Source organism: Gavia stellata, chromosome 30 (assembly GCF_030936135.1).
Source record: "Gavia stellata isolate bGavSte3 chromosome 30, bGavSte3.hap2, whole genome shotgun sequence".
In the NCBI taxonomy this organism is placed as follows: Eukaryota; Metazoa; Chordata; class Aves; order Gaviiformes; family Gaviidae; genus Gavia; species Gavia stellata.
The window spans coordinates 145,126-160,525 of record NC_082623.1 but is presented as its reverse complement, the minus strand read 5'-3'; the positions used below and the strand labels follow the sequence as shown (position 1 = coordinate 160,525).

General features: G+C 44.1%; 1 pseudogene; it reads right to left on the bottom strand.

Annotated features, from left to right (window-relative positions):
- Positions 1 to 9,681: 9,681 nt before the first annotated feature.
- LOC104259809 (olfactory receptor 9G4-like) lies at positions 9,682 to 10,601 on the bottom strand (annotated as a pseudogene).
- Between the last annotated feature and the right edge of the window lie 4,799 nt (positions 10,602 to 15,400).

The window sequence follows — 15,400 nt, the reverse complement described above, 5'->3', positions numbered from 1 at the left end:
GTCCCTAACCATATCTTCCTTACTGTGGGTAATATTTCTCTTCTACAGACTCTGTCATGAGGCTCAAGGACCTCAGGGCAGATCGCATCAGTAAAGCCTGAAGCCAAGAAGTCAGTGAGTAGAAGTCAGTTTTTTCCAAGTCGTTTGTCACTAGGTCCCCTGCCTCATTCAGCAATGGACCCACATGCCCATTAGCCTTCCTTTTTCTGCCAACATACTGCTAGAAACCCTTTTTGTTGCCTTTCATATCCCTCAGTAGTTCCACTTCCAACTTAGCTCTGGCTTTCCAAATGCCAGCTCCATTTGGGCAGTGTCTCTGTATTCCTCCTGCATAGCTCATCCCTGCCTACACCCTTTGCATCCTTTTTTCTTTTCTTTTTTTTTTTTTTTTGTGTGTTTGACCATTCTCAGGATTTCCCTGTTCATCCACAGCGGCTTCCTGTCACACCTGTGCAGGTTCCCTCATATCCAACTGTACCACTCATGCTCTCAGTAGGTTCTCATTTAAGTTTTACAAGCTGTTCTGGGTGCCTTTGCACTTCATGGCAGTTTCCCATGGAGGAAGAGCGTCTCTTGGAATCACACATTCAAACCTGTATTATTCCTCTGCCAGAGAGAAGTGAGTTGTTAGTGGTCTGCACAAATACAGACTTGTGTGTAAAATAATCATAAAATCCTTCCCTAAACCAAGGTTTCAGCTTTTTGTGACGGAGAGAAAGACTTCACTGTCAGGTTCAAATGAACAGTTTATTTGAACTTCACTCACAGGTCCAATACGCCACTATCGCAGGGGTTTTTTTTATGGATACAATGGAGGAATGCACTATTGCAATTAAATACGCAATTCACAAGCACACTAGATATTAATACCTTAAAAAAAAGAGTGCACTAATCACGACCTTAAAGCATGCCAAATACCATACGTATGTTTCTTAATCACTTACCCCCTCTCTCAGGTAAGGCCTCTTAATCCCTGGGAAGTTACCTTGTACAGCATCCTGGACAAGGGGGAAAGAATCTCCTACAGGCCAGCTGTATCCTTGGAAAAACGACTCTCCCCATTTTTCTGCCCAAACCTTACGGTTTTTATTCCCTGATTTGATGGGTGGGGGCAGGCTTATGCACGAATGTTTATCTCTGGTGCCTTGATGGCTTGTTAGGTTTGACTAACATAGAAAGGTCCGCGTTAACATCCTTTTGAAATTTAGATATTTTTACTGGCCCTTCAGTAATAGTAACTAACTGACCAATACCTTCCAAATAGGAGTACCATTTCTGGACAGTGGGTTTTTGGGCAATTCCCTCACGGGGAGGAGTCCCTTTCCTGACTGATTCCAGGAGAAGGAAAGGACCCTGGACAACCATATCTTGGCTTGTGCGAATCCGCTCAGCCTTTTTTACTGCCCGCACTAGTGATAACATGCCTTTTTCCCAATCAGTATATCTCTGCTCAGTATCGTTGAATGAATGAGAAGAGAATTCCAAGGGTCTATCAGGGCCTTCTGGTCCCCGTAGGTATAAATTACAATGAGAACCATGTTCACTGAACCCCCACTCAATCTGTATAGGGTCTGTCTGGTGTATAGGGCCTAAAGTCTGATATATGCGAAGCTCATGAATCAGCAAATTCAAGGCTTCCTCATGCTGAAGGGTCCACTGCCACCAGGCATTTTTCTTAATCAAATTATACAGGGGCCTAGCAATTATAGAAAATCCAGGGACATGTTTCTGCCAATAACCTAAAGTCCCAAGTACCTGTGGTAGCTCCCTTTTGTTTTCTGGAGTTTTACCAGCTTCTGTTTTTTCCAGGATATCGGCTGGTATAGCCACGGCTCCTCCTGACCACCAAACTCCTAAAAATTTAACCTCCTGACTTGGTCCCTGACATTTAGTGGGAGGGATTTCTAATTCCAATGAAGTCAGTGTGTCCCAAACCTTACTAGACAGTTCTCTGACTGCTTCTTCATTATCTCCACCTATTAAAATGTCATCAATGTATTGGTACATACTTACCCCATCTGGTAACTTTATCTCCTTCAGTATTTTTGCGAGTGCATTATGGGCAATAGTGGGAGAATGTCTGTATCCTTGTGGGAGCCAATTAAAGGTGTATTGCACTCCCTCCCATGTGAATGCAAATTGGGGTTTATTTTCCTCCTGAAGAGGAATCATAAAAAACATATCCTTAACGTCTAATGTGGACATCCATGTGTGATGTTTAGCTTGAATCTGGGTGACGAGGTCAGCAATGTTAGGGACAGCGGCCGTGAGTGGCATGGCATTGTTATTAAGCCTCCTGCAGTCAACTGTGAGTCGCCATCTACCGTCCGGTTTACGTACTGGCCATACTGGGTGAGTGTGTCCTGATTATAATACCACGGGCTTCCAGGTCTTTAATTACTTCCCTGATCCCCGATTTGGCTGCAGCTGGTAGAGGATACTGATGAACGTTCGTATACCTGGGAAGGAGGCAGTCTAACGGCTGTCTCCAGTAACCGGACCTCACATGGTGGCGCTCCAAAGCTCCACACGGTCCCGTCTGGCAGTTTCCAGACCTTGTTTGCTAATACATCAAATCCCAAAATGTTATTACGGTAAGGACCAATGACTGCTTTTATTTTAGTCATTCGGTTTTCTCCTGGAAGCCAAACACACACTGTACCAATTGGTCTGATTTCAGGGGCTCCAGCCACACCTATTACATTTATTTTCTTCCGGGTGGGGACTAATCCTAACCTTTTTGCTGTTTTTTCTGTGATAACACTTATTTGAGCTCCAATGTTGATTAAAAAATTTACAGGTATTCGTCTGGGGCCTGTAGCTAAAATAATATGTGGGTCACTGACATGGTTAGGCCATTCTAAGTTAGATATTACGTGGGTGGGTTGGCCTGAAATACCCCCCGCGCTTTCTAGTTTTTTAGATTTATCAAATCCTTCCTCAAGTCTAAAAAATGATTTGCGGGAGCAGACGGGTTTTGTGTTTTAACAACATCAGTACGCTCTGTAGCTTTGCTAGTAGGCTGCTCCACCAGGTTTACCATTACACGAATATTCTCTGTGGACTGCCCATGTAACATTGATCGGGGTATTCCTAATGCCAACACCTTTCTCCACAATTCGTTACGCTGAGGGTCGAAACGAGAATTGGTTTGTCGAGGGGGGTGGGGATTATTCTGCCCGACAAACCCTGCCTGCCGGACCCAGTGCTGTAAACTTGAACCTTCCTCTAACCAGCCCATCTCTCTACCGTAAATCACTATTTCTTGTAATAGTTCCCCCCATGTTAAAATGGGCTGCGGTCGCTGATGAGGATTGCGAGTGTTACAATCAATTGCCTGTGCAATCTTTTCCTTTAGGTTTTGCACATGCATTTTCAGAGATTCAGGGAGACCTCTAATCAGTGATTTAAGGTGGACCGGATCCACCGGAGTGGCAAGGGGAATGCCCTGCTCACTGCGCTCATACATGGCTTGTACACAGGCAGCCTTTTGCACTGATTCAGCCAGCCCGGATAACCCAGCAGTTTTAATAGCCAGTGGTTCGCCTCGCTCTCTAGAATCCATCCCACCTGCCCAGTGGGCGACTCTAAGCGTTAAGGGTTGGTTGCCCACGGGACCCCTATCAAGGAATACACCAGGACCCCAATACTTCCTCAGAGCTTTACTTCCCACAAAATGTTTCCCACACAGATATCATTATCATAGTTCAAAGCTGCAAACTGGTCACCAATTATTTTGCTTTCCCTTTATCCAACTTTAGTGATGAGGTATTTGACGTCACTTCTGCTATGTTTCTTGCTTAACACTGTAAAGAAATTTTCAGAGGAATTGTTCAAACCGGTGTCCATTATGACAAATGGATCATGGTTTTGAGCATTTGTGTACACTAATGCAAGCAGCATAGGGTGTAAATGTGAGGAATTAGAAATATGTGTACATTTCCATGGTTACGATCTTGTTGGGATCATGGACACATGGTAGGATTGCTCACATGATTGGAATGCTGCGATGGAGGGTTACAGGCTCTTTGGAAGGACAGGATGGGAAGACAAGGAGGGAGAGTTGCCCTTGATGTGAGGGAGCAGCTGGAGTGCACGGAGCTCTGCCTGGGGATGGATGATGAGCCAACTGAGAGCTTATGGGTTAGGATTAAAGAGAGGACAGGTGCGAACAACACTGTAGTGGGTATGGCCACCTGACCAGGAAGAACAAGTAGATAACAGAGAGGAGCAGCCTCAAATTTGCAGGCCCTGGTCCTCATGGGGGACTTCACCACTCCTCTATCTGTGGGAGGGACAAAACAGCAGGGCATAAGCAATCCAGGATGTTCCTGGAGGGCATTGATAATAGCTTCCTGACACAGATGATTGAGATGCCAATGAGGAGAAGTGCTCTGCTGGACCTCATACTCACAAACAAGGAAGGGCTCTTTGGGGATGCAGCCTTGGCTGCAGTAACTATGAGATAGTGGAGCTCAGGATCCTGAGAGGAAGGAGCAGGGGAAAAAGCAGTATCACAAACCTGGCCTTCAGGAGAGGAGGCTTTGGCCTCTTCAGGGGTCTGCTTGAAAGACTCCCATGGATAAGGCCCTGGAGGGAAGAGGGGCCCAAGAAAGCTGGTTAATAGTCAAGGATCACCTTCTCCAAGCTCAAGAGTGGTCCATCCCGACAAGTAGAAAGTCAGACAAAAATGCCAGGAGGCTGCATCAGTGAACAGAGAGCTCCTGACAAAACTCAGACATAAAAAGGGAGTATACAGAAGGTGGGACCAGGGATAGGTAACCTGGGAGGAATGTAAAGACACAATATAGTCAGCATGGATTCACAAAGGGGAAGTAATTCTTGACTAACTTGATAACCTTCTACAATGAAAAGACTGGCTTGGTAGATGAGGGAAGAGTAGTGGATATTGTCTACCTTGGCTTCAGGAAGGCTTTCAACATTGTTTCCCAGAAGATCCTCAGAGACAAGCTGATGAAGGATGGACTGAATGAGCAGCTCCTGAGGTGGATTGAAAACTGGCTGAATGGCTAAGCCCAGAGGGTGGTGATCAGTGGCACAAAGCCCACTTGGAGACCAGTAACTAGTGGTGTCCCCAAGGGGTCAATACTGAGTCCAGTCCTGTTCAGCATCTTCATTAATGATCTGGATGATGGGGCATAGTGTACCCTGTGTTTACAGTCGCCCACTACATTATTACCACTAAATTGGAGAGAAATGGGTTTGATGGATGGACTGTTAGGTGGATAAAGAACTGGCTGGATTGTTGCATCCAAAGCATTATAGTCAATGGCTCAATGTCCAAGTGGAAACCAAGTAACAAGTGGTGTCCCTCAAGGGTCCATACTGGGACCAATACTATTAGATATCTTCATCAATGACATGGATAGTGGGATCAAGTGCACCCTCAGCAAGTTTGTGGATGACACCAAGCTGAGTGGTGCAATGGATGCACTTGAGGGAAGGGATGCCATCCAGAGGGACCTGGACAGGCTGGAGGAGTGGGCCCATGCAAAGCTTATGAAGTTCAACAAGACCAAGTGCAAGGTCCTGCACCTGGGTCGGGGCAATCCCCACTATCAGAACAGACTGAGGGATGGATGGATTCAGAGCAGCCCTGCAGAGAAGGACTTGGGGATACTGGTGAGTTAGAAATTGGACTCAAGCCAGCAGTGTGCGCTTGCAGCCCAGAAAGCCAGTCATATCCAGGGCTGCATCAAAAGAAGCATGGCCAGCAGGTTGAGGGAGGTGATTCTCCCCGTCTACTCCGCTCTCCTGAGACCCCACCTGGAGTACTGTATCCAGCTCTGGAGTCCCCAGTGCAAGAAAGACATGGGCTTGTTAGAGTCGGTCCAGAGGAGGTCACGAAATTGGTCAGAGGGCTGGAACACCTCTGCTGTGAAGAAAGGCTGAGAGACTTGGGGTTATTCAGCCTGGAGAAGACAAAGCTCCAGGGAGACTTCACTGCAGCCTTTCAATATATAAAGGGAGCTTATAAGAAAGACAGAGACTTTTTACCAAGGCCCGTAGTGCCAGGACAAGGGGCAAGGGTTTTAAACTGACAGAAGGTGGGTTTATATAGGACATAAGGAAGAAATGTTGTACAATGAGGGTGGTGAGACACTGTAACAGGTTGCCCAGAGAAGTTGTGGATGCCCCATCCCTGCGAGTGTTCAAGATCAGGTTGGATGGGGCTTTGAGCAACCTGATCCAAGGAAAGATGTCCCTGTCCACGGTGGGGGGGTGGGGGTGGGGTGGGGTGTTGAACTAGATGGTCTTTAAAGGTCCCTTCCAACCCAAACCATTCTATGATTCTATGATTCTATCCTCAGCATGTTTGCCGATGACACAAAACTGTGAGGAATGGCTGATATGCCAGAGGGTTGGGCTAACATCCAGAGGGACCTCGACAGGCTGGGGAAATGGGCTGAGAGGAACCTCATGAAGTTCAACAAGGGGAAATGCAAAGTCCTGCACCCGGAGAGGAACAAGCCCCTCCACCAGTATATGCTGGGGGCTGGAAAGCATCTGCGCAGAAAAGGACCTGAGGGACACCAGGTTGAACATGAGCCAGCAATGTGCCGTGGCTGCAAAGAAGGCTAATGGCATTCTGGGCTGCATAAGGAGGACTGTTGCCAGCAGGTTGAGGGAGGTGATCCTTCCCCTCTGCTCAGCACTGGTGAGGCCACACTTAGAGTGTTGTGCCCAGTTCTGGGCTCTCCAGTACAAGACAGATATAGAGGTACTGGAGAGGATCCAGTGAAGGGCCATAAAGATGATGACGGGACTGGAGCACCTCTCCTATGAGGAAAGGCTGAGAGGGCTGGAACTGTTTGATCTGCAGAAGAGTTGGCACTATATAAACCAGTGCCTGCAGGAAGGAATTAACTGCTCCCCCCGGTAATGAGTGAAACAAATAGCCATCATAATTGATCTCACAGTGACTGCCCTCTGCTGGCCAATCAGGTTGCTGCAATGAGTGTCCTCACAATACCCCAGCCCTGTCTGTCTCTACTTGCCAGTGCCTCTGCCCTCCCCCTGAACTGTCATCTCTGCTGCAGGGTCTTTGTGATTCACACTTGATGACCTCAAAAATCTACCTGACCAGGGTGCTACAAATGAAGTGACTTCACAATCAACATCCCAGACATTGTCTTGCACTTTCAACAGCAAATCCGCAGCTTGAAGAGAGGAAATAGGGAATCACTCAAGTTTTGTGAAACACCTACCCTGTGTGATGGGAAAAGACCGCATGTACAAACTGGAGTCAGTCAGTGAAGGGAGGGTGACACAGCCAGAAGTTTTCTTCTACTAGAGATACCAGTTCAGATAATGCAGACAGATAACTAGGGCCTGGCTTGAAGTTTAGCTGACTAAAAAGAACATGATAAATTACTAGACTGCTGGAGGTCATTGGTTTAATCTCTCACCCAAAATAGGATTAATTTAGACCAGGTTGCTCAGGACCTTGGTCTAGCCAAGATTTGGCTAGCTCCTGCGACGGAGATTTCACAACCTCTCTGGGCCTGTTCCACTGTTGGAACACCCTTGTGTTAAAACCATTTTGCTTATACCTGATGTGAATTTCTCCTTCTCCAGCTTGTGCCTGTTGCCTCTTGTCCTATCACTGTACACCTCCAAGAAGCTGACTTGATCTTGTCTATACCCTTCTAGTGATCAGCTGTAGGTAGCAATAAAATCTCTAGAGCCTTCTCTAGGCTTGAATGAAGCTATTTCTTTCAATTTCTCCTAGTACATCATGCACTCCTAGTCCTAATCATTTTGGACTTGCTCCAGCATGTCCCTGTCTTATATTGGGGAGACCAAAAGCCAGATACAATGCTCCAGATGCAGTCTTATAGGGGCCCTTAGACAGACCTCCATATTTTAACTGCAATATTAGGTTAAATTAAAGATTCTACATTTGTCTGGCACATAGTTAATCTTTCCCTTTGTGCTTTCAGGCTTACTGCTCTACTTGAAAACTGGGGTTCAGCCTTCAGCCACTGATGGAGATGAAAAGAACAGAGCTCTATCTAAACCAAATAGCATGAGCTGTTTACTTCTTCTGTTCCCTCTTCATTGAAGAGCCTCTGAAATTCTGAAAAAGGACCTGGCCAGTTCTTTATGTTATTTTTTGTATAAGAAGTTTCAAGCATTCATTTTCACATTGCTTTAACTGTTTTTACTGCCTAGAAAAAGCATGTAATTCCAAGTGAGGAGATGAGCCAGACATGGCTTGTGAAGGTGTTGCTCAGTATGAACAGCAAGATATATTCTTCTGAAGGAAAAGCCTACTACTTATTTAACTGGAGAAGCATTGAAGGATTTAAAGAGATATTTTCTTCCCAGAAACACTGACAGCTACAACACTGATCTTCAGAACAGACTGAAGGCCATGAGCAATTGATATTTCCTACTCTTTTCAGTGTCTCCCTCAAAAAAAACAGAAAACAGCTTGAGATTCAGTGTTCCTTCCTTTTTCCTTCCTGTTGTTTTTGTTAACATCTTGCTGTGTGCTGAAATGAGAAGGAACACCACTGGGAACGCTGGTTACCTGTTGGTTACAAAGACTGGATAATTGACCAGATTCAGAGGCATTGTCAGCTCTTTTCAATTTTTCTTGGCATCCCAAGCACCTCCTGTGTTCCCCTGGCAGTTCTTGCCCCAACTAGCAACTTGTCAGATGAACAGTGCCCTCTCTGCTCTTGAGACAATGTCCCTTTCCACCCACTGTGTAGAAGAACTCTCAATGCAGCCCCAGTAGTGATCCAGAAACTTCCAACATTTCTTTTATGCCACCATTGCTCAGTCTGCCCACATATTCTTTACTATTCTGCACTTGCATATGTCTCACTGCACAACTATGATGTCACACACTAGATGAATTTCCAATCTCTGTTCCCTCTTGTCCCCTGGTGCTGGGCATGGGTACATGAGATGACAGTGGGACTGAAAGGAATCCTGGTAACTTGCCTTGGGAAAAGCTTTCTAAAGGAAAACTTAAATCACCACTCCAGATTTTGGCCAAGTACATAAGGTAAGGAGATATTCCTGTTAACAGATTTTCAAAAGCATGAACTAAACTGCGAACACTGGAAGTCTAGGAATGGGGAAAAGCCACTGGTTCTTCAGAACTGCAGGGAATTATGCCAACCACAGAATTTCTCCACCCTGGTAGCTGGATACAACTGGATGAACTTGACCCACTGGAGTTTCTCACAAAGATCCTGGAGAAAATCAGGAGAGGGAGTCATGCAGGGAGAGCCGCCATAGGAAGGATTTTAGGAAGAGATCAAAGGAGTGCCAGGAAGAAGGGCAATACAGTAAATGAGCTGGATGAGATTAGTTCCTAGAGAACTGTAAAACTCTTCAGTTTTGTCTGTCTCCTTCACATAACTCCCTCAATCTGAAAGGGTAAAGTACACCAAACCCTTAGAGATATGTGCAGGTCTCCAACCAAAGGGAGCTAGGCACAGGTAGACAGGTCTTAAACCCAGAATTGTCTAGAAGTTAGGTTTAGCAAAATTAAACTGCTGGAAAGGAAGAGGCTTCTTTAGGCCCTTTTCTGGAAACAATTAACATAAATAATTAATTCAAAGATATTAGAATTCTGACACATCAAATTTGATGCAATATCAAACCTGTATGCTGCTGAAAAGCCCTACCCGGCATTTCAATTCAGAGAGAAGAAAACTTCCTTCGTACAGTCCTCCTGAAGGCCCCTTTCACCTCCTTGTTCCTCAGGCTGTAGATCAAGGGATTCAGAACAGGGTTTGCCAAGGCATAGAAAACAGAGGTGATCTTGTCCTGATTGGCAGAATATTTTGAACTAGGCTGCAGATACATGAAAGAAGCTGTTCCATAGGAGACCATGACAGCTATCAAGTGGGAGGCACAGGTGGAAGAAGCTTTGTGCCTGCCCTTGGAAGACTGGATCTTTAGGATGGCAATTATAATATAGGTGTAGGACACGAGAATCATCCAGATTGTAGACATTGCCACCACTGTACTGCAGGTGAAATGAATAATGTCAATGACAAGGGTGTCGGAGCAGGACAGCTTCAGAACTGGAGGAGCATCACGGAAGTGATTGATGATGTTGAAGTGGCAGAAGGACAGGTGGAATACAACTGAAGTCTGAATGATGGCATTTATGCAGTTCACAGTGTACAAGCGAAGCACCAGGAACACACAGAATTGCATGGACATGATGCTTGTGTAAAGCAAGATAGTGCAAGATATGCCACCCCTGCCAGCAGATAACATTCACAGCATACAGCAATACAGAACAAGGAAAATGGCATGGCACAGCCAGTGAATGTGATTGCTTTGGTCTCTGCTGCTGAAGTCATCAGTGCTGTTGATGTGATGATGGCTGAGTAAGTCACATCTAAAAAGGCCACGTTGCTGATGAAAAAATACATGGGAGTATGTAGGTGGTGGTCAGCCTGGATTAACAGGATCATGCCTATGTTCCCCACCAGGGTCATCAGGAAGAGCCACAGAAGCAGCACAAAGAGGATGGCCCACAGGTTAGAACTAGTTGTGAATCCCAACAGGATAAATGCAGTCATCATGGTTTGATTTCCATCTGCCATGGAACTCAGATGTACTCTCCTCTCCAGATGAGAAAGATCACGTCACACTGGAAGAGGAGTCAGAAAAAAATATGACTAGCAATACTTTGGTATAAGTTTGGCCACCTCTTGAAGGAAGTCTAAACTCTAGGTAATGTTTGTTATCGCAGTCTTCCTTCATGACCTCATGGATCAGAAGCTTTCTCCAGTACATCTATACAAACTTGAGAGTTTTTAATCATGTTTCTTCTGCTCCTGACTCTGTGTTATCACATCAGCCCATAAAACTTCAGCAGCACTTCATCCCTTAAATGCCTTAAAACAAAATAGGACACAGACATTTGTTCAAGCTTCCAAGAACACCAGTTAAAACGATGCTGCATGCTTGGATAAGGAAGGCCTAATTTTGTATTAGCTCAGAGCCAGCTATATCACTATATCAGGCTGAGTAACAAAGTAGCAGTTAGGAATTGATTTCCATCATTAAGATTATACTTTTACTGACCTTAGCACACCTAACTTTATGGGCAGGGTTCATCTTTCTCATAACTTGATGCAGGTCATTTTACTAGTTTGTTTTCAAACTACCCAGGACAGGATCTATCTAAATCAGTATTTGAGGCTTCCTCTATTGTTCATAGGGAAAGAGAGGCCACCAGATCATAATTCATCCCAGATATCATGCTTGCACTTTTCAAAAGAATGATGAATTACTCTGTGGAGGTACATATTTCTCCATTGCTCATGAAATACGACTAGAGATTCTAGACAAGACACTCCAAAAGTCCATGTTAGAATTGGAAGATTAAGATTTTTTGATTCTCTGGCCCAATGACAGCAGATTTTAATTCCTTTTACATTTCTGAAAGCAACAGGCTTCTGGCAGGGTCTTGTTCAACCCCCACATGTATGCCATGCCTCAGATGTGCTGTGGGAGATGGAATCACTTTCTTCCATTGCTGGCAAGAGGCTGAAGAGATTTTTGGTGCACTCCAGGCACTGACAACATCTCCACAGACATCAACAACTAGTCAATGAAGAGAAATAATAACTTACAGGTTATGAGTAATTTCATCTTAAAGAAAGTTTTAAAACAGCATGTGTGAATAAAATGCCACAATACGTTTTATTTTCAATTGGCTTTAAAGTGCTCCTATACAACTGCCTTAACCTAAGAGGTATAGAAAGCCTCAGGTGGGTAAGATGAATCCCACTGTTGGATTTACTATCCCTCTTCCTTTTCCAGTTCAACACCGGTTCAGAGAATAAGCTCAGCCTTGGGTGTGGTGGTCTGCTAATGAACCCACTCCTGAACTCGCATCCTTGAATGCCTGTTTACCAGAGTAATCTCTGTTTTTCAGAAAGCTACATTCACGTTCTTTGAATGCTGGATTTCCATTTTTTCAGAGTTTGGGCTCTTCCCACTCCATTTTCTGAAACCGAAAGGAACAATAAAAATGTCATTCACATGAGATTTGGAGTCAAAACACTTCCTGGACTTTTCAAATTTGCATGCATATACTTTCCTGCTGGCTAAATAGCCATTAAATTTTTTACAGTAATACCACTAGCTTCATAATTATCTCTTAACTATTGCTGACTATTCATGCAAAAGACTGCACAGAGGAAGTCACCTGAGGAGTTCCAGAAGGGTGAAGCTTCTGTGATAATTACAATCAAAAGGGACCATGGAACATTCTGACTTTAAACAACACCTTTCCTTCCGTACGTTTATGCCAATCACCAGTTTTTCAGAGGTGCTTCTCTCTCTCTCTCCCTCTCTCTCTCTCTCTCTCTTACAGGATGAGCCTCAGAAAAATAGTTCAATCTATATATGTAAAAATAATAAATAATTTTTATACCACTGAAGAGGACACTCACCTGAAAAAGATGCAGAAGGTAAGCTTCATTTCACTTACTTGTGGGTGTCTGCACCTGTACTAAAGTGTTTAAAGTCCTATTGCAATCAACAGACATCTAATCAGGGCTATAGGGGAGCTCAGGGTCTGATTACTCTCATTCTTACCAGGACTCTTACATTTGGTCAGAGTAATAGTTCTCTTCGTTCCACTGACTGTATAGGGTAAATATTCACTGTCCATCAGAAGGATTCTCCCTTCATTGCCTACCCACCCAGAGGTTCACCACCAGCATGCTCACTGACCAAGGCTGTTCTGACCCAAGCAGCAATGGCTAAGTAGGCTGTTTCAGTATGCTGAGGACATCAAATGGCATTTCTTCATCAACGCACTAATCTGCAATAAAGAAAGAAATAGAAGACGCCAAAGTGATATTCAGCATGATTAGGATTCTGTCTGCAGTAAATAATGTCTCTGCTCCCCCAAAGGAGAACTGATTGCCATTTCCTGGGAAGAAAAGTGAACATCCTTTTACACCTCAGAGCCAGAACACCACTACTACTTTCTTCGCAGCAGCCACCTGTTCCAGTTGGAGACTTACAGAAGTATTGATTTTCACAGATGTCATGTGGTCATCATCTCCCTGGCGGACACTTGTATATGAACGTCATCAAGGCAGGTGGTGTTAGGATTACTAGAACACATGGCCTGTCTCCTTGGGGATAACTACTAACAACACTGCGTCTCCCAAATGTGCATGATCTGCCCTTCCCTCTTTCTCTCTTCTCACTTTCAAAGTCAGATCGCTTTTGAAAGAGCAAAATCTCAGCAGAGACTGACAGGTAGGCAGAAAGAGTGAGTGATCCACATGCACACAATAAATGCAGGGCATACACTTGGATGCCGCCTACCTCCCTGCACTGTCTTGAACCTGTTGATTCTGTTCCAGACCAGGTATAAAATTTAAATTTGTATTTTCAGCAGCTCATATTAGGTGACTTAATAATATTAGGACAGATTAATAAAATACTTCACAACCTACTTTTCAATCATCACAGTGTAGTCATTTTCCTTCTAATTATACTGACTGATTAATTAGTGGTTGCTCTTTGCAATCTTTAGAGCTGCCAAGAGTAGCAACATTTACCTGAGATGCTAGTTACAAATCACACAGAAAAGGCTGAAGTACTCAAAGCCTTCTTTATCTTGGACTTCACCAAGGTAAGGTCAGTGCCCAAGTCTCTGTGCCAAGAAGCAGCAATGAAGCAAAAGACAAACCACCGATAGTAAAGGAAGGTCCAGCAAAGGGCCACCAAGACAACTAGAGCACTATAGCACTTGACTTATGACAAAAGGATGAAGAAATTAGGTTTCTTCAGTCTAGAAACAAAAAAGTGCAGTGGGACTCTAATTACAGTTTTCAAATATCAACACGGTTATCTCTAAAGAAGGTTACATTACTTCACAAGAATGTATGTCCATAGGACAAGAGGCAATGGATAGAAGAAAAAATTCTCCACTGTGAGAACAAATAAACATTGGAATACATTGTTCTGAGAAGTGGTGGATTGTACTTTGCTGGAAATCCTCAAGGCTTGGCTTTGCAGGGTCCTGGATAGCCTAATTAGGGCCCTGCTTTCAGCAAGAGGTTGGAACAGACGATCTCTTCTGTTGTTTTCCAACCTAGACTTTTCTACGATTCTATAAAACTTGAGTCTTGGTTCTCTAATATTGGCACCTACACACCTGCAAGACTCCTATCTGGCGGACCATGCAGATGTGAAAGGTACAGTCAACCAAGGCCTGGACATGCACACCAGAAGGGCTGTTAAGAGAATGGTTACACCTCTCAGCCCATACATCCAACAGCTTACTTTACAACACTACAAAGTCACTTAGGAGTCATTCAGCTCCCACGCTTATTACAGATCTGCAGGCTTACTAAGTACATACATAAAACACTCACAAGGTACCACCATTAAAAAAACCACTTAGAAGTAGGTGTGCAAAAAGTTTTTGATAAACTGGATTTAAGCAAGAGCTCACATTACTGATAAAAGAGTCCCAGGGTTACTACTGCTACCTGTAATGCTGAAAGCAAGCTGATAACTGAATGGGAAACAATCACACATACACACACACGCATAAAACCAGAATCCCATTTTCAAACCCTAGCAACTGAAGAGAAGACTTAGAAAGACTGACACACTTGCAAAACCAGATGTGTGGAGTGAAGCTCTTTGAAAATGACTCAGTGAATAAGAACTAGTTAAAGAATAATTTGCCACAGAAATGCTGGTAGTGCTTAACAGCTAACAGCAAATGTATATGCTACTAGAGGATTTCTGGAGAGAAGGAGAAACAACAGCAACAAGAACTACAGACACTGCTTGGCTGAGAGGCAGGCTGCACACAGACCCAAGAACAGACCCATCTGCCCAAATCACCTATATAAAGTGCCAAAACAAGTATTTTTTATGCAGCATCCTGGTCAACACTACAAGAAAGGAGGAGTGGAGGAATTTGTTGAATCCCACGTGAGAGAAATGAAAATTTTGTTGGCCACTTTTAGAATAAACTATCTACACTCATGGACATGGCCTTGGAAAAACTACAGAATAGGAATGTCTTGAAACAGATGAAAAATGGAAGAAGTGCTCTGAGTTCTTGTGTTTCTCTATTGGTGGTGCAGGGAACAGCACTCTGACAACTACACCTGATCAGTGCTTGGTCTCTCAAATAGTCATCAATATCACCTAGCATTTCTCTTCAGTGGATGATCATGATCTTTTCTGTGGACATTGATTAAATCTTCTCCAGCTTAGACAAGTCTACAAACTTTGGATAATTTAATGCTACAGACTCTAAACCAAACTTGCTCATTCTTTTCATGACAGAATCATGTATGCAGACATAGACCAGGTCATACAGACCACCTTTAATATATAAAAATTACCCCGA